The sequence below is a fragment of the Macaca nemestrina genome, unplaced genomic scaffold, assembly GCF_043159975.1.
Source record: "Macaca nemestrina isolate mMacNem1 unplaced genomic scaffold, mMacNem.hap1 Scaffold_43, whole genome shotgun sequence".
NCBI lineage: Eukaryota > Metazoa > Chordata > Mammalia > Primates > Cercopithecidae > Macaca > Macaca nemestrina.
The window spans coordinates 490,750-510,439 of NW_027257672.1; the positions used below are offsets into that span (position 1 = coordinate 490,750).

Here is a 19,690-nt window from a genome sequence, read left to right on the forward strand (position 1 = left end):
CATGCAAATTAGTAGTGATGTGGAATTCCTGGGCTGATTTGGTTTTATAAGACATGGGGCAGATTCTTTGCCTTATTTCCGTGGAACTAACAATTGTTAATCACCCAGCACTCTTACCTCCCCCAACAGCTCAGGTGAGGGGGGTGTTACCCCCACTGTCGTGATGAGAGGCAGGAGACTGAGGCTTAGATGAGCAGGTGACACATTACTGTCCAGCCCCACCCACCCTGTAGTTTCCTGCCATGGCTCAGCTGTCTTCCTGCAAGAAAGGACAGACACCCTGGTGCTGGGTAGAATTCCTTGTGAACCCCTTTCCATCCTCCAGGGAGTTCTTGCTTTACAGTGGTGGCTCATGGGGAGTCCTCTGGCCCACTGAGAAAGTGACTCATGTTGTGACATTACTGTCTCTGTCCGGCTGCTGTCGATTGGGTGATTTGTAAAGAGACATTTATTGCTCACAGCTCTGGAAGCTGGAAAGTCCAAGGTCAAGGCAGTCCAAGGTCAAGGCACCTGCACATCTGGTGCCCCAGGGCCTGTGGCTCACAGACGGCAGCATCTCGCCGGGTCTTGCGTGGCAGCGGTCATCTCGTCAGAACTCACGTGGTGGAGGAGCAGGAGGGCTCCTCCAGGCCTCCCAAGAAGGACACCAACCCTGGTCCTGAGAGCAGGACCTCCCAAAGGCCACACCTCTTAATGTATCCCTTCGGAGATGGTTTCAGCATGAGGTTTTGGGGACATTCAGGCCAGAGCCATTGCTCTGCTGGGGTGTTAGGGCTGCATGGCATCATTACTGCAGCAGAGCCACAGCTTCTTATCTGCATTTGCTGCAGGAGAAGGACGCAGGTGCCTGTGCAAGTTGGGGTTCGGTGCAAGAAGTGGAGACCCTCTGGGAATCTTAGCAGGAGGAACTTAAGGACTTTGAGAACTGACACCTTAGGACTGTAGTTTTCTTCAGACTGTAAAAACCTTGGTGTGTGATAATACTGAACATTGCCTGAGCCCTGTGATCCTTCAAAACAGTGATGGTTAAGACATTCCCCTTCCCCACAACTGCGCCCCCACTTTTACTTCAAGAAGCCCGTTCCCATGTGGCTTAGGCTGACTGGTGGGATGACCATTTACCGAGGACAAGACCAGGTACAGGCCTTCAAACCCCCCTTCTCTGCCTTATAAGTGATTAGCTAAACTGCCTGTTCCCACTGATCAATCACTTCCCACCTTGAAATGGTTCTTCGTGGTGCATTTGCGCCTAGGGGGATGGACTTGTCTTTGACTGTCGCCTTCCACAGAGGACAGTTAGGGTGGGCAGGAAAGAATTCTCTGCTACAGGTCTGCATTCCTGGCTGTTTCCAGAAGTGGGAATTCTGGTGCCCTGGAGTGTGGGAATGGATTTCTAGTGTCCCAGCTTCAGGTGGAGTTGAAATTGAGTGAGGCAACCCACCACACCCATCTGGAGCCAGGGACTAGAGCCATTTTTAAAGTGGCAGTTTCTCCATAAGATTACCCAAAAAATGCGCTCAGCACGTTTCTTTCTTTCTCATATGCATTTGGCCATCTAAAATGGGAATGGTGGTTTTTTGAAGCATGGATGTAGTTTTAAATTTTGAGTATTGTAAACCTTAATGTAGCTTCTTAAAATGTTTGCCTGATTATCTGGAGATTTACTAAACCTTTGGAGTGGTAATAATGAGTTGATCTATATGACTTTGCTTTCTATGATGCAATGAAAGTACTCTAATTAAAACCTCTGCAGTTGGGTCAGCACGCGATTGGCCAAAACAAATTCTGCTTTTTGGGTTTCTTTAACCAAACAAGGGAGTAGAGTGTAGGCTGAAGTGGCAAATTCATTTCAGAGCACGCCAGAGCCCTCGTGACACCACAGAGCCACACCTAGGAAGATGTGGTTTCTGTAACAAGCTTTGGAAAACCAAAGTTCAACTTAATTATCCAACTTTGTTACAGAAAAAGCTTAGACCAGATGGCCAAAGACCTGATTGTTTCATGGTTGAGACATGGTTATAAAATTGCCCTTACTTGGTGCCAATCAGTGTTGGTCCACAGTGATACTCCTCCAACCTCACTGAATAGTTTGGAGACTGATATGAGACTGTGAAAATCTCCTTAAGGTGAAAAGGTCTCTGGAGCACCTGGGAATATCTGCACACCCGTGGCCATTCCCCTATAAGATGGAAAGGACGGCTGGGTCACGCGGGAGCATCCGCACACCAGTGGCCGTCCTCTTTAAGACGGAAAAGGCTGCTGGGGTGCCCCGCAATGTCTGCACACCCGCGGCCATTGTGGCTGTCCCCCTTTCTGCTCAGTCACCTCTGTGTCCCCGCATTCAGGCCTTGGGACACTCATGAACAGCTCGTACCCTGGGCTGGTGAGGAAAGAGTGGGAGGTTGTTCTGAGGCTCTGTCACTGTCTGCCCTGTCATGAGCTGGGCAAGGCAGTGGCAGTGACCCTGGAGGAGTCTGGTCAGTGAGGGCTCCGGCAGGAAGTGCTGAGGCTTGAGGTGGCTCTGCCAGTCGTCACCAAATGTCTTCCCTCTTATTTCCATGATTCCTTCTAGTTCTGCACCTTGCACTGCAGAGTCTCTGTGTGTCTATAAATACACATGAGTTACGATACAGGTGTCTCTTTCCCCTCTTTCAGGGGCTGGGCCCAGGGAGTGAAGTGCAAGACTCCCTTACTGCTGGATGCCCACCAGCACGAGGCACTGCCTGCCCTGCTGACGAATGCCTACAGCGAGTCCTGGAAGCCTCCTTCTGAGCACCTGGCCTGTTGACGGTGTATACGGGAGACAACGGAGCTCCCCTTGCCCCACCCTGAGCAGAGACTGGGGAGGCGGGGGCAGCACTGCCCCCATGGTGCATCCTTGGTGCATGGAGGAAAGTCTGTTTAGCCGGGCGAGGTGGCGGGCGCCTGTAGTCCCAGCTACTCGGGAGGCTGAGGCAGGAGAATGGCGTAAGCCCGGGAGGCGGAGCTTGCAGTGAGCTGAGATCTGGCCACTGCACTCCAGCCTGGGCGACAGAGTGAGACTCTGTCTCAAGAAAAAAAAAGAAAAAAAAAACACAGCCCATCCTCTCAAAAGCAGGGTGACAACCACATTTACTTCTGGAATCTTAAGAAAGGGCCTGTCTCTTTGAGAGAAGAATGTGGCATGAATGTGTGTACCTCCTTTGTTTTTTTTGAGACAGTTTCCCTCTGTCACCCAGGCTGGAGTGCGGTGGTGCAATCTCAGCTCACTGCAAGCTCTGCCTCCCGGGTTCATGCAATTCTCCAGCCTCAGCCTCCCAAGTAGCTGGGACTACAGGCACCCGCCACCACGCCTGGCTAATTGTTTGTATTTTTAGTAGAGACGGGGTTTCACCGTGTTAGCCAGGATGGTCTCGGTTTCCTGATCTCTTGATCTGTCCACTTCGGCCTCCCAAAGTGCTGGGATCATAGGTGTGAGCCACCACGCTGGGCCGTATGTGTGTACCTCTTTACAAGTCTTGCCCGATCTTTGCATTGAAAAATTATTGAAAACCTTAAGGATGTAACTGACAAGAACTTTATAGATTTCTCCAAGTAAAAATTTGGAAAAGTGAAGTGAACCCATAATTTGTTTTATTTCTGAGTCCCACACTTGGATTTTTAAATGTGGGCAAAACATCTGTATGTTCTTCAGCCTGATTTCCGTGGAATCGTGAATGAAACGTGCTGAAGTTGCCGTGCGGATTTTGTTATGTGGCGGTGACAAGTGGGGCTGGTCATTAAACAACTGGAGGGATCCCTATCCTTTTGTGCTCTTGTTGGACACTAGGCACGTGCTTGGGTGTTTTCTGTGTGTGTGGACAAGATGAGGACAGAATTTCCAGATTCACACGGTGGTATCTTCTCCCTTTTCTGTTAAAACGTGTCTTCTGCTGCTTCTACATAGACCAAGTGTTTCTTTCTCTTGCCTGTCTACAGAAACGCTGTTTAACAAAAACTGCATTGTAAGCATGTGAAGCTGAATTCCACATGATAAAGCAGATAGAGATGACTGAGTATACTGTTTTGTGGAAGGAAGGTTTAAAATGATTTTTAGCTTTTTCCCTGAAATAGGGAATACTTTTAACTTTTTCCCTGAGATAGGGAATAATGAAATGGGAAAATAATTAAATTTTCCCATATAATTGTTAGATTATATTTAATTATTAGATTATTCATGTATTGCAAGGGAAAAGGGAACTAGATCACCCCATGTACCCAAATGAAAATTTAAAGGGTATGGGCGAGTTCATTTGAACTCCTTTAATTTGTTTTTGTTTGTTTGTTTTTGACAGTCTCACTCGGTTTCTCAGGCTGGGTGCAGTAGTACAATGACAGCTCTCTGCAACCCCAACCTTCTAGGCTCAAGTGATTCTCCTGCCTCAGCCTCCCCAACTGCTGGGATTTACAGGCGTTAACCACCACACACAGCTTATCACCTCTTGGAGACTAGCTATGAGTTTGGGCATTCACTGAACTATATTTTGGTTAATTCTCAAAGTTTGTCACTGTTTATCTTTAATTTGCTAAAAATCTACATATATTGTAAAATGAGTTACATTTCCTTAGCATTCACGGATTCCCTGTTAGTGGGGCAGAGACGCAGAAGGGCAGAAGGCATTCGGACGTCATCAGGTTTGCAGTTGAGTGCTTTCCCCGAACACACTGGAGCTCTGGGCTCTGTGGCCCCACGGGGGTCCTCTGTCCACTGAGGGGGCCAGGTTACCTGGGAGGTACCTCCAGCCTCTGCAATTTTGCCCTTTTCAGGTTAACATCTCATCGTTGTCCTGGACAGCACGGTCTTTCGTTCACTGACCCATGAGTGGACAGCTGGTCAGTGGCCAGTGCTGCTTCCTTCAGCTGGGAGGTGGTGATGTGATAACACTTCCGTGGAAATTGGTTCTTGGTGTATTAAGGGTTCAGTTGTATGTTTATTTTTAATCTGCACCTCTGAATTGGTCTTTTGATTGCAAAGAGATTGCTTACTGGATTTGTTTCTGAATATTTGGTGGATAACAGGAGAACCTTGCTTATCTGTGTGTTCATTTAATGTGTTTTTGCCAGGCATTTATATGGGTGTGTTAGCCCCTAGCCCACTTTCTGTGTGTGGTGGAGTCATTGAAATCATTTATGTGAAGTCTCTCTTCTATCAAGGCTAGAGGACGTGGGGTGGTGTCTCCCTAAACTAGAGGGAAATGGCATTGTTCTGCCCTCCTCCCTGGGAACGCTGGTGTTTCCAGGTCTCTGAACTTGGCTCCCACACTGGGAGAGTGGCTGTGGCTTCTGGAGCCCGTTTTGGGCGGGACTGACTCCTTCATTTGCTTTATTCCCCACCGTCTTTGCTGCTTTGTGACGCAGGGATGAGGGAGTTGGGCCCGGGGGCCTTGCCTGTGCCTGAAGGGCCCGATGCAGAAAACTCCTGGTGGGAAGGATGTTCCTTGAGGGCAGCTTTTGGAGTCTCTTCCTACTTTTAACTAAGAAGCAGCTATTCACATGGTTCTATTCTGCTGGTGTGTTTCAAAATAATTGGTGTAGAGTTGCGAAGATGTCCGAGACACCCATGATCCACTCCGGGCCAGTGCCGGGCATTGTGCTCAGATGCCTTCAGACCACATTCACATGCCAAAGATTCTTGCTTGGTTATTCTCAAACTTAAGAGAATCTAAAACGCGAGCCACGGTATGGATTTTCTCTTGAGCCCCCATGACTTTGCCTTGTATTTTGGGCATGAATGACTTCATCAAGGGGAAAGAATTTGAGGAAGGAGCCTCTGAGGCTAGGAGGGGGTTGGAAGGGGTGGGGGGAAGAGGAGGGAAAAGGAGCTGTAGAGGGAGGAACCAGGCTGGGGCTGGGGCGTCTCCCCATGATGCTCCCCCACCCCTGGCGCGAGGCCCCAGGGACTGACTGATTTTCCCACAAGAAATGTGTATAATTGCGTGTCTGTTTTGTGGGCTGGCCATTTGGATTGAGGGAATGTCTGTGTTGTGATTCCTTATTGATTCGAAGGTTGGAAAGGTTTGTGCTCAATACAGGGGTCTCTTGGTGCTATGGGAAATGTGATCGCAGCTGCCTTCTGGGTGGGGAGAGCCCTCGAGGCCATCAGTGGTGGCCGGTGTCGGCCTTCGCTTCCCTGGGTGAGCTGCCCTCAGGGTGGGAAGGGAGGCCCTCGGTGGTGGCCGCTGTTGGCCTTCGCCTCCCTGGGTGAGGGCTGCTCCATCCCCGGCTCTCCGACTCCTTGCCTGGCACCTTCCTCGTTGGGGGCCGTGATCCATCAACTTTGTCCACGCGTGTCCTGCAGACTAGTGCTGACTGCAGGTTGAGGAGTGGTCAGAGGAGGCCAGAGGAGGCCCTCGTGATGCAAAGCTAAACGTTTAATGATGGCGCTGCTGAGTGCATGAGCCACGTCAGCCCAAGAGTCTGAGTAAGAGGAAACCGCGGGGTGGAGGGAAGACTGGACAGATGGGTGCTTTCCTCGGCCCCTGGGAGCACGGCCATGTCCACGCTCAGACCTCCTGGTTTCTCCCATATTTCCATAAATAGCAAGGGAAGGATATGGGGCACCCAGGGACCTCAGGGGTATAAGCTGTGTCCTCGCGTGTCCCCAGCTGTGGCCAGTGACGTTATTCTCTTTAACCTCAGGCTTATTTTCTATAAAAACACAAAGGGACAGAAGTAGTTCAAGGGCCTGTAAAGACTTACGTAATTGTTAATAGGCCTACTTTTATGCTTTCTTATGTATTAAGAGCAAATCATGAAACAAACTCATTTCTGTTTGAAGAAATCTTTACTGCTCTCATTTTTGTGGCAAGCAGCCTTGATTCTTTGCTTAGTGAGCGTTAGTGCCCTCCTGCCCAGTGCTGCTGCCTGGCGTGTCCTCGCACACACCTCTGTCCATTGGTCTCCGTTCACCTTTCCGCCTAGAATTGTAGGAGGGGCGCTGGGATCTTAGGGCTAGAAAGAAACCCTGAAGACCACTTTTAGGGGCGACTTTTAGTCAGGGCTTCCAGAGAGACAGCCAGCCAGGTGTGCGTGTGTCTCCAGGGCGAGGCCTGCTGCAGGGGCTACAGAGTCCAAGAAGCCCCAGGACCCACAGCCTGCAAGCTATAGTCCTGAGAGGGTGTGGCTTGAAGACTTGAGAAGCGGAGGTTGCAGATCCGACCAGGGTCTGAGGAGCTGAGACCCAGGAGCACGGGCTGCAGAAGACAGATGTCACTGGCCCATCAGCCAGAGAGGTGGAGTGAACCCAGTTTTCCCCGCCTTGCTGTTTTACTCGGGCCCTGGGGGGATAGGGTGGTGCCCCCCACACCGGCGAGGATGGGTCTCCACTCAGTCCAGAGACAAACATGCATCTCACACAGAAATAATGCAGAACCAGCCATCTGGGCACCCCGGGCATGCTCAGGTTGATGCACAAAACCAATGCCGTGCGTGGCCCTGACATCTGCGTGTTCGCATCACTCCACACACATTGCTCAGTCATCGCCTTGGTGAGTTTGTAAGCTCGTTGTGTGGTTCTGGGGCTCTTTGTCCCTGGTGATGAGAGGCTCCCCACTGTCCCAGCTCAGGTATGGAAGGTGATGGCACCAGCGGCTCCTTGTTTCTCAGACACCTGAGTGGGTGCTCTGTGCAGCCAGTTCAACCTGCAGCAGCATCTGTTTCCTATGCCGATTCCATTCGGAGTATGTGCCTCCCTTCTGTTGAGGGTGCAGCCTTCTTTCAGGGAAGAACAGTGTCCTGTTCGCCTATATCGCCTGTGGTGTATCTCATGGCTGAATAAGTAGCTATAGGATACCTCGGTGGCTGAATGATAGGTTCATTGGAAGGAAAACTTTATATTTTTTTTTCTTTTTGGGATGGAGTTTCACACTCAACGCCCAGGCTGACGTGCAATGGCACGATCTTGGCTCATTGCAAACTCTCCCTCCCGGGTTCAAGTGATTCTCCTCCCTCAGCCTCCCAAGTAACTGGGGCTACAGGCTTCCGCCACCATGCCTGGCTAATTTTCGTATTTTCGTTAGAGAAGGGGTTTCACCATGTTGGCCAGGCTGGTCTTAAACTCTTGACCTCAGGTGATGCGCCCACCTCGGCCACCCAAAGTGCTGGGATTACGGCCATGAGCCCCTGCACCCAGGAACTTAATACCGTTTTTTTTTTCCTTTAAATCGTAATTCGGCTTGTTAAATGCTTACGGTTTTTTTTTTTTAATTTATTATTATTATACTTTAAGGTACATGTGCATAACGTGCAGGTTTGTTACATATGTATACTTGTGCCTTGTTGGTGTGCTGCACCCATCAACTCGTCAGCACCCATCAACTCATCATTTACATCAGGTATAACTCCCAATGCAATCCCTCCCCCCTCCCCCCTCCCCATGATAGGCCCCGGTGTGTGATGTTCCCCTTCCCGAGTCCAAGTGATCTCATTGTTCAGTTCCCACCTATGAGTGAGAACATGCGGTGTTTGGTTTTCTCTTCTTGTGATAGTTTGCTAAGAAGGATGGTTTCCAGCTGCATCCATGTCCCTACAAAGGACACAAACTCATCCTTTTTGATGGCTGCATAGTATTCCATGGTGTATATGTGCCACATTTTCTTAATCCAGTCTGTCACTGATGGACATTTGGGTTGATTCCAAGTCTTTGCTATTGTGAATAGTGCCGCAATAAACATACGTGTGCATGTGTCTTTATAGCAGCATAATTTATAATCCTTTGGGTATATACCCAGTAATGGGATGGCTGGGTCATATGGTACATCTAGTTCTAGATCCTTGAGGAATCGCCATACTGTTTTCCATAATGGTTGAACTGGTTTACAATCCCACCAACAGTATAAAAGTGTTCCTATTTCTCCACATCCTCTCCAGCACCTGTTGTTTCCTGACTTTTTAATGATCGCCATTCTAACTGGTGTGAGATGGTATCTCATTGTGGTTTTGATTTGCATTTCTCTGATGGCCAGTGATGATGAGCATTTTTTCATGTGTCTGTTGGCTGTATGAATGTCTTCTTTTGAGAAATGTCTGTTCATATCCTTTGCCCACTTTTTGATGGGGTTGTTTTTTTTTTCTTGTAAATTTGTTTGAGTTCTTTGTAGGTTCTGGATATTAGCCCTTTGTCAGATGAGTAGATTGCAAAAATTTTCTCCCATTCTGTAGGTTGCCTGTTCACTCTGATGGTAGTTTCTTTTGCTGTGCAGAAGCTCTTTAGTTTAATGAGATCCCATTTGTCAATTTTGGCTTTTGCTGCCGTTGCTTTTGGTGTTTTAGACATGAAATCTTTGCCCATGCCTATGTCCTGAATGGTACTACCTAGGTTTTCCTCTAGGATTTTTATGGTACTAGGTCTAACATTTAAGTCTCTAATCCATCTTGAATTAATTTTCGTATGAAAAAACTGCTTTAAAGTTCATATGGAACCAAAAAAGAGCCCGCATCTCCAAGACAATCCTAAGTCAAAAGAACAAAGCTGGAGGCATCACGCTACCTGACTTCAAACTCTACTACAAGGCTACAGTAACCAAAACAGCATGGTACTGGTACCAAAACAGAGATATAGACCAATGGAACAGAACAGAGTCCTGAGAAATAATACCACACATCTACAGCCATCTGATCTTTGACAAACCTGAGAGAAACAAGAAATGGGGAAAGGATTCCCTATTTAATAAATGGTGCTGGGAAAATTGGCTAGCCATAAGTAGAAAGCTGAAACTGGATCCTTTCCTTACTCCTTATACGAAAATTAAATGCTTACGTTAATGTTTATTTTTAAAAATGTTATCTGTGACCTTTCAGCTTTTCATAGCACTTCTCGTGTGAATATTTTAAAAAGGCCCTTTAGTCGTGGGGGAGAAGGAGGTTATCCCTTTCAGCAGAGGGAGATGGAAGAACAGGCCCTGGTGGGTCTGAGCACAGGCAGTCACCCCAGCCTTGGTGCTTGCTTAGGTCTGTTCTCCGTTCACCGTAGCCGCATCCACTCTCATTGTCAGCTTAAAAATAAGCTTTTTCCTCTTTCTAATCGGAACAGTTAGTTTGTTAACCGTCACATTAAGGTATCGAGAATGATGGCTTTCAGGCCTCAGATATGACACAAGTAATAAATGCAGCTGACCCTGAACAACATGGGTTTTGAGCTTCGAAGGATCACTTATGTTAATTTTTTTTCCAACCAAACCCTTACTGAAAAAACCTGGTTTTGTGGAGGGCCGACGTTTCCTACATGTGGTTCCATAGGGTGGCCGTGGGGTCCTGTGGATACGTAGATTTGGGTAAACTCGGGGCGTGTTCTGGAATCCATGTCCCTGTGTATACAGAGGGACAATTGCAGCTTTTTAGAAGTTTGTGTCCTGCCTTGTCCTAAAAAGGTTCCAAGGTGGATGCAAAATTATTTCATTCCTTTGGTTTTCTTGGTGGGATATTGATGTTTATTCTTCAGTGTCTAATATCCTGAGTGAACAGAGTTACCGCTTCAGGAACAAAGCCAGTCTGGAAACACATATTGAGATATCCACCTTTTCTTCATGGTTTCACAAAAGGCCATGATCATATTTTATTCAGTTGAACTGTAGGAAACTGCCAATATTTGCTGTTTTTGGCCTACAAAATGGCAAGTTCGTACGATATTAAAAACAAAGGCTTCCTGGATGGGGAAAATAGGAATCGGTAAGAACCTGAAGTTCTCTGTCATGGCCTCTGAGTCACAGGTAAATAAACCTGCGTGAGGGGGAGTTGACTGTACAGTATTTTCCTTCTGTTTTGATACTGTCAGAAAAAGGTCAGTTCCAATGTGTTGGGTCCCTTTGCCTCAGCTTTGCTGCAGAAGGGACTTGCCATTATACCTCTTGTTCCCAGTGCCCAGGAGGCTGATGCCACATAGAAGACCTGCAGGTCGGTGGATGTGAAACAGGCATCGGACACGCTGTGCACCTTGGGACGCATCTGAGAAGTGTGTGCTTGCAGCAGATCTGAGGTGAGGGCGTGTTCCATCTCCTCTCCCTTCTCTGGCTTTGCAGGCCTTTGAAGTTGGTCCTGGAAGGTGAAATTAGTTAATGCTGATTTAAGCTCCAGGTCAAAGCCTGGGGGCCGAAGAGACCCGCCCTTCACTAGGAGTGTGAAGCATTGGGCCCTCCCATCAGGAGGCAGCAGGGACTCGAGAAAGCCCCACATGCCCTCCAGTTCCCTTATGTTGAAAGTTTTTGTACTCGGCCATGCCGGGTCATTTTGGGAGGTGAGTAGGGGATTCACATGGGGGTGTGCAGTATTCTTAGGTGTCAGGTGCGAGAGTTGAATTTGTAGAAGCTGTGCAGATAGGAAAGGGCCTGGCAGGGAGTGCTGTTTACACGGAGCCGATTTAACGCGAGGTCTGTGCTCTACCTGGGTCCGTGTCTGACTGCTGTCTCCCAGTCTGCAACAGGACGTTGACGTGACTTGGCGCCATCGTCCCACTCTGTGTAGATGTCTGAGGATCTGTGCGCAGCTGCTCTGTGAGAATGCGTTGTGATAATGAACTGAGAAACAGTGAACAAACCCTGAATTGGTTAGCACTGGTTCCACGGCCACTTCTGCTGTGGTTGGAGTCATTCATAATAAAGTGTGCTGGACTGCTATGCAGAGCTCTGAATTTCAGAGGCCCTTTAACTTGGCAGCTAACCAGTCGCTTCCTTCAGAAGACATTTGAGTCCCCTTTACCTACCAGGGTGACCCTGGGAGTTTGAAGATGAGTGAGACAAGCCCTCTGTGTCCTGTGGATTTTACTGTCCAGAGGGGAGACAGATGTGGATGGTGAAGGAGGCCCTATCAGAGGTCAGTGCACGTCAGTTTTGTTTCTTCAGCACTTGCTGTGTTCAGGCGGTGCCCCGGGCCATGTGCAGAGCATCTGGGGACCCTGCCCATGGCATCTCAGGCACAGCTAGCATCTGCGCCATCTTCATACTTGGCCTGAGTTTTGGGGAAGTACCGAGGATGGCTTCTGCCTTTGCTGGAGAGAGTTGGAAGTCAGGGCAGCCCTCCACAAGGAGATGATCGCCAGCTGATTCCTCAAGAAAGAGAGGTGGTCCCCACATGGGTAGAGCAGGGCAGCATGTACAGACCTGGGTGTGGGTCTGGGGCATGTGCATCTGAGTGGGTTCTGCTGGGAGACAGCAGGGGTGAGGTGTGAAGGCAAGTTGGAATTTACAGGATAAATTATCACTAAGGCGATGCCTGGAAAACATAAAATTGGGACTCTCTGGGGTAAACGTGGACTTAGGGTGACCCTGGGCGTGGGTGTTTTCAGGCTCTGAAGGCAGAGATTTAGGAAATTGGGGCAGAACTGAGCCCCAGACGAGGATGAAGACCACCCTTGGGATGTTGAATGAGACAGGGGTGGAAACCCAGTGAATGTCCTGGGGGGTCAGTCCAGCAGGCAGGCAGCAGAGGAGACCGGTGTCCTCAAAGGCCCCTTGGGCCTACCTCTCAAAGTGCTGGGATGACAGGCATGAGCCACTGCTCCCTGCTGATACTTTTAAAATTTCTAAGCTACTCTCTCTCATACCCACTCCCGTATTTTTTTAAAAAAACCAGGTTTATGGCTATATTTTTTCCAAGGGAACCAAACAGTTACCTGTTTGAAGTACAAATAACACCGTGTTTAAAAACCGAAAATGCCACTTTGCATAGAAGTTTCCAAATACCCAGTTGGTTTGAGCCTTGCATTGCAGTGTCACTACCTGCTCTTAAATTTCTACCCGATGTATAGATAGCGAGACAGGGACGGCTCGTACATCTTCAGGTTTCAGTTCTACTACCTTGGGCTATATTTTCATTTATTTTGGCACAACTGTGGGTGTGGCAAGCAATGCCAGGGTATTTATTTTGAAGCGTGTCCAATAACAGTTGGGAAGATTTTCACATTTTTAGAATTTTCATAGTAATAGTTATAATTTACAAAGAATTTAAAATTGTGTAGTCATTATTTTGCTTTTTTCTAGATGTGCCCCGAAACAGGGTTGCTAACTATCATTCTACATCACAGGATTAATAACAGTACCCTTTTGGAGCAGATGCCTGTAATCAAGGAATTCTGCCTAGTCAGTTCACTTTAAGCGTGTTTAAAAGGTTGTCTTTATCCTAGTTGGCACCTGTGGCTATAGTTTGTTTTCACTGCTGAAGAATATTCCACGATGGAAGCCGTAATTCATCTGTTTTTCATATCGGTGGACATTTGGATTATTTTGGGTGGGTGTGTATGTCTATTCAGCCTTCATTTTTTCAGGATTTTTTGTAGAAGATAATGTAACAGTGTAACATCCTCTGCTAGGGAGCCAACACGAACCCTGATTACAGCCACACAGACTCTCACACAGACTCTCAGGCCTTGTTACCAACACACAGAACCATTTTCTTAAGTTGAAACACAGTAGCAGAACCTGAAGCCATGTGAACGGTTCCTCCGATCTTACACTTGGAATTCACTTTTTATTACTATGTCTGCTAATTAGGAAGCATATCAATTATACAGAAATCTGAGAATGTAAAATTATACGTTTATAACAGAAAAAACCTTATTTAATAGCCCAGAACACATGGCTATGTTTTTCCCTCATGCCCCACCACTGTTTTCTTTGCTTGAAATGGGAAATGACACTTGAATGCGGTTTTCTAGCGACTGTTAGCCTGGCATAGTTCTTCAGAGACAGAGGATGTAAAGCACATGGAGAATTTCTGTTTGTGGAATGTGATTTCCCGGTCGCCTCATTCAGGCTGCCGCCGCCTTCCCCTCTGGCCGCCTGCATCGTGGGACGTCTGAGAAGGTCCCTGTTTCATCCTCTGGAAATTCTGAAAAGGAAGGAGAGGAGGGTGTACAGGGTGTGGTGCATTTGTGTTGGTCTTCCAGCTTTTATTTGGAGTCTCCGCTACCTTGGTTCCTGCCTTTATGTCCCTAGCTCGTGGCTTCATCCTTGTGTCTAACTCACAGGCAGACAGATGGAAAGGGAAGTTGTATTCAGCCAACAGCTTGATCTTATTCTCAAGGCTTAAATCGACTGGGTATTTGGAGACTTCTGTGCAAATGGGCATTTTTGGTTTTTAAACACCGTGTCTTATTTGTACTTGAAATGGGGTAACTGGTTCTCTTGGAAAAAATATAGGCATAAAGCTGGTTCTTAAAAAAAAAAAAAAAAAAAGGGAGTGGGTGTGAGAGAGTGGCTTAGAAATTACACCAGTAATGGTCGGGAGTGGTGGCTTATGCCTGTAATTCCAGCACTTTGAGAGAAGGAGGCAGGTGGATCCCCTGAGGTTAGGAGTTCGAGACCAGACTGGTGAACATGGTGAAACCCCGTCTGTACTGAAAAGATGAAAATTAGCCGGGCATGGTGGCAGGCACCTGTAATCCCAGCTACTTGGGAGGCTGAGGCAGGAGAATCACTTGTACCCGGGAGGCAGAGGTTGCAGGGAGCCAAGATCGCACCACTGCACTCCACCCTGGGCGACAGAGCAGAAACTCCATCTCAAAATAGAAAAAAACCAAAAAACTAAACAAAACAAAAACCCGGTAATGAAAACCTGATTGCATCATCTGTGATGGAGATGGCGGATTATTTCATTTTTAGTGACAGGATGAATTGGATATGTTTGCAGTATTGATTTGACAAGGGAAATGGTGAGAACCAAATGTGCCGCCCAGCTTGGGCCTCGCCGTTGGCAGAAAACCGTGGCGGGCAACAGACTGGAGACTCGGAGACCGAGGGGAGAATTCTCACGCCTTGACGCTGGTGCAGTGTGTGCTTCTGGACTCCTGCTGGAGGGAGCGGCCCCTTTGCCTTGCAGACTTTGGTGCAGTGGAGACCTTAGGACCTGCCCCTCCTGGCACACCTGTGGGTGTGGCGAGCAGTGCCAGGGCTGAGGCACAGGTGTTGAGCCAGGAACGTGGGACGGGAGAGGCTGCACACGCCGGCAGGCGTCTGCTCCAGCAGCCGGGGGTTTCCGCAAGGGGGCGGGGCGTTGGTTTTCCTCCTTGAATTTGGGTGGGGAGGGTGTCCTGGGGTGCTGTGTCTGCACTTGTGTTGCTCTGAGGTCAAGTTGTGGCCCCGAGTCCCTGTCTCTCTGCCAAAGTGAGGGTTTGCCCATTTTCAGGTCAGATTTCCCTTGGGTCCGGGCCTCTAGGAGTGGGGGGTAGTCGAAGGGGGCGTGAGCACGGTGGACGCGCGTGGGCCTGTTCCTCTCCCCTCAGCTCCTGGGCTGTGTGTGAAGAGCTGCCCAGCGGAATCACCCTCCTGCCTGGTGTTTCATTCACCAGAAATCGTTCTCACTGTGGACTCTTGAGTCAAATGTAATCCAGGAATGGAACGTGCTGTTGCTGGATGCCACACACAGCATCAGGAGCCTAGTTGGGGATTATATGATCTTACCCCACACCTTAAAAGTAAAGACTATAGTTGTCAGGCGTCTGAGCCCAAGCCAAGCCATCGCGTCCCCTGTGACTTGCACGTATATACGCCCAGATGGCCTGAAGTAACTGAAGAATCACAAAAGTGCAAATGCCCTGCCTGGACTTAACTGATAACATTCTACCAGAAATAAGTCAAAATGGCCAGTCCTTGCCTTAAGCGATGATTTTTTGTGTGTGTGAAATTCCTTTTCCAGGATCATCCTGGCTCAAAAAGCTCCCCCACTGAGCACCTTGTGACCCCCACTCCTGCCCGCCAGAGAACAAGCCCCCTTTGACTAATATTCCTTTACCTAACCAAATCCTATAAAACGGCCCCACACTTAGCTCCTTTCGCTGACTCTTTGGACTCAGCCCGCCTGCACCCTGGTGAAATGAACAGCCATGTTGCGCTCACAAAGCCTGTTTGGTGGTCTCTTCACATGGATGTGCATGACAATAGTTAAGGGGATACTGAAGTCTTTGGCAGTTCCAAGAGCTTTTTCAGTTTGTGTCGGGCCATTGTAGGCAGAAGGAAATACTTGCTTAGAGACTCTTACAGAAATGTTCGGTGCAGTGCCATTAACTCGTGGAATAAATGTGTAACTTTCCATGGCAGACCTCTGGAAAGAGATGCTCTTTGAGTGCACCCTGGCCTGCTCGCTACAAGAATCGGCCGTGTCACCCCGCTTTCCGTGGGTCTGCAGGTGTGCGTGGTCCATTGCCCTGCACTGTGGCCATGGAAGGGAAGATGATCTGGAATGCTGGCGACAGTTATCGGTGCGTGTTGATATGTGCTGCTTTCTACAGGGGAGAACATTTCTGTTTAATAAACATCTCATCTCGATGATGACTGCAAGATATTTGAGTCTCATTCAATAGTGTTTCTGGGTTCCTTCTGTTTTTAATCTGCTTTCTAGCACTAGGCAAGTGAAGACATGGAAAGTAAAAACTCATCGAACTTGTAGAGACATGGTGTTGTGTAGGAGCAGACTGTAGCCTCTGGCTCTGTTTAAAGATTGTAGTAAACCTCTTACCTGGCACGGTCAGGGTGTAAATTATCTTGTTTAATCGAAATGTGTATGAGTCAAAGCTGGCGCCTGCATTGTTGATGAAATACCAGATTTTAAGGGAACATGTCAATGTGCTGTAAGATACCAACAAAGTTCCTCACTGAGGTTCGGGGCGGGTTCGGAGCAGCTGGCCCTTAGGTCACCAGGGTCGTCTCTGGGAGCAGATGCTCAGTGTGGGCATTAGTCACTTAGCCTTTCCAGAGCCGAGGAATAGCTCTCTGTGGTGATGTTTGAAACCTGTATTTTGAGTCAGTTTGTCCCACTGGACTCGAAGTTGCCGCGTGATATCAGACCTTTGCCTCCACCGTGCGCTCGTTTTCTTGTCCCCTGATAACTGCCTCGGTTGCCCCAGCCTGACATTTGAGCCTCGTCGTTCATGGACACAGGCTCCGTGGTGGGGCCAAGGCCGCGAGTCCGGCTTGCACAATTCCTTGCCTCTCACCATGGTTTATCACATCACTCCCGGGATCTCCCATTTAGAGGAAGAGTGTCCCTTTCCTGCAGGCCCTGTGTGGTGTGGAAACCACCCCTACCTAGCTTTTTCTGTTTGAACTGTACCGTGAAGCTATTTCTGTTCTAGTCAACCGTCAGAATTTAAGGAACAGTGATTTATGTAACTTATCACACGCTTCTCAGCAATTCTTTATGAATTTCATTCTGTTGTGAAATTATTGCAGTTTTCATGGCTATGCTGGTCTCACGTTGTGGCCCTTGAAATGAATTCCCTTCCCCATTGTGTGTTAAGGTTGTGCCTGGGAGCTGTTGAGGCCTCACCTCTGCTTAGGGCAGTGGCTTTGCTCTCCTGACAACAGGAAGAATCTTATTTAGAGCACTTCTAATGTAGTTTTTGCTTCCAGACAGAGTTACTTTTTTTCACAGAGACAGCCACTAAAGTCATAAATTATGCTCAGGATGGACACACGGGTCAGCTGACAGAGTGGAGTCCAGAACAGATCCAAAGACACAAAAGCAGTTCAGTGGAATTTGAGTCTTTTCAACAAATGGTGCTGGAATTATGGGACAGCTGTATGCAAAAGAGTGAAAACAGGGAGAAATTCCTGTATGAAAATTAAGGTGGACCATAGGCCTGAATGTAAAATACCAAACTACAAAAGAAAGGGAAATTGTGGAGACCTAGGGTGAGAGCTCTTAGCCATACCATGATCCATAATCAAGGAAGAAAACAAGTAGGTAAGACTCATCAAAATTAAACTTCTAATATAAAAGACACCCCTAGGGAATTGAAGAGACACATTTTCGATAGATGGGGAGAAGATGTCTACGAACCATGCAGCCGGCAAAGGACTCGTATCCAGAATGCACAGGACTCCCACGGCTCATGACAGAGAACAAACCACCTGACTTAAAAGCGGAAGAGACCTGAACAGATGCTTCGCTGAGAAGGACGGGAGGATGGCCCGAAAGCATCTGAAATGACCTTCAGCATGACTGGTTGCACCGAGATGTGCACCGAAGCCGCAGTGAATTTGTTCACACCCCTGCTGGAGCCGCCTGACTAAGGTCTTCCGACAGCCCCAGGTGCTGGTGAGGACCGGCAGTCGGGACTCCTGTGCGATGCTGGGGTTCAGCATGGCCCGAAAGCATCTGAAATGACCTTCAGCATGACTGGTTGCACCGAGATGTGCACCGAAGCCGCAGTGAATTTGTTCACACCCCTGCTGGAGCCGCCTGACTAAGGTCTTCCAACAGCCCCAGGTGCTGGTGAGGACCGGCAGTCGGGACTCCTGTGCGATGCTGGGGTTCAGCACGGTGCAGACAGCTTGGCGGTTTCTTACAAAACTGAACTCACACAAACGTGGGTCCCAGTGACCCCAATCCTGGGTATTTACCCTAGAGAAACAGAATCTGATGTTTAAGAAAAACTGTGCCCAGATGTTAATAGCGCTGTCTATGGTTGTCCAAAACAGGTTACAATGTGCCACAGCCATATGTGGAATAATAAATACCCAGCAGCCCCGAGGCCTGGCTGTTGATCACAGGACACCCTGGGTGCACCTCCAAGCACGATGCCCAGGAAATTGTGATTTTGCGAGTGTTTTGCCACAACGCTCGCAAAAGATAGACCCGAGTCATGGGAGGACACGGAAAGGGTGGTTGCTGAGAATGGGAGGGTATGCTTATGAGGCCCCGTGAGTGGGTTTGGGGCTGTTGGACTGTTCTGCTTGTGTGATGATGATTATGGGAATATTGTGCCGAAATTCACAGAACTGAACACTGTCCACTTTACAGTAATTTTTAAAAAGTGGTAATATGTTCATTTTCGGTACTGTTTTTAATGGAAGATGGAGTTTGCAGATGATTTGTCAGGGCAAGCCTGTTTCAAGAGTTTGTAGACAATTCGTTAGGGGCCTGTCTCGGGGCCCTTGGGTTGGGTTGGGTTGGGTTGGGTTGGGTTGGGTTGGGTTGGGTTGAGTTGGAAAAGCCTTCTCTGTTGTGGGCAGTAGTACGGGGCGTGGAAAGGATATTGCCAAGGAAACATGTAGAATCCTTTGAGGAAACGTGTATTTCTAACTTGCTATAAGATAGAATTGGAAATTGTAATGGTTTTGTTTTCTAGAGTCTTGGTAGAATAGGGAAGACAGTGTAATAAAAGCTAATTTTGAAATGAAGAATTTTAAAGATTTTCAACAGCAATTGCTCTAGGAAGTCACCCTGGAAATGTTTTTAAAGATGTTCAATAGCAATAGCTCTAGGAAGAGTCACCCTGGAGTTGCTTCTTGAGCATTGGTTTCCTGGCTGTATCTTCCAACTTTCATTTTTAAGTTTTGCTGTGAGTTGGGGATGTGTGGGAATAGCCATCCCAGCCCTGCAGGGGGGTGCATGTGCCCCGAGGCCTGAGGCACTGTTTCAACCTAGCTTGCAACATGGGGACTCTTGTCAGTGGCTGGAGTAAGAGTACCAGCCTGGCAGGCTGGGGGGAGCCCCAGGGTGGTCTGGGCTCTGTCCTCCCTGCCTGCAGGATGGCAGCTGGAGGAGCTCGAAGGCTGCCTGCCTCGTGGCTGTCAGCGCAGCAGCCCCTCCTGGCCCTGGAGCAATCTTTGGGTCCATGAGTCTCTGCACCGGGACTTGCCTCCTGGGAACTCCGCCACAGTCCTGAGGGCCCTGGTGCCACTTTCCCGGTGGGACCCAAGCCTCAGGCAGCTGCGACCCCAGATTCGGTTGCTTTCCCTGC

The 19,690-nt window shown here is 48.4% G+C and overlaps 1 long non-coding RNA gene across 1 annotated transcript in view; it reads left to right on the plus strand.

The window, feature by feature from the left end:
- Positions 1-11,905, plus strand: part of LOC139361331 (uncharacterized) — a 29,036-nt gene extending 17,131 nt beyond the window's left edge. Inside the window, exons 2-3 of the long non-coding RNA XR_011618871.1 lie at positions 10,873-10,990; positions 11,717-11,905. This is a non-coding gene — a long non-coding RNA (uncharacterized lncRNA). The remainder of the gene's footprint in view (positions 1-10,872; positions 10,991-11,716) is intronic.
- The last annotated feature ends 7,785 nt before the right edge of the window (positions 11,906-19,690 follow it).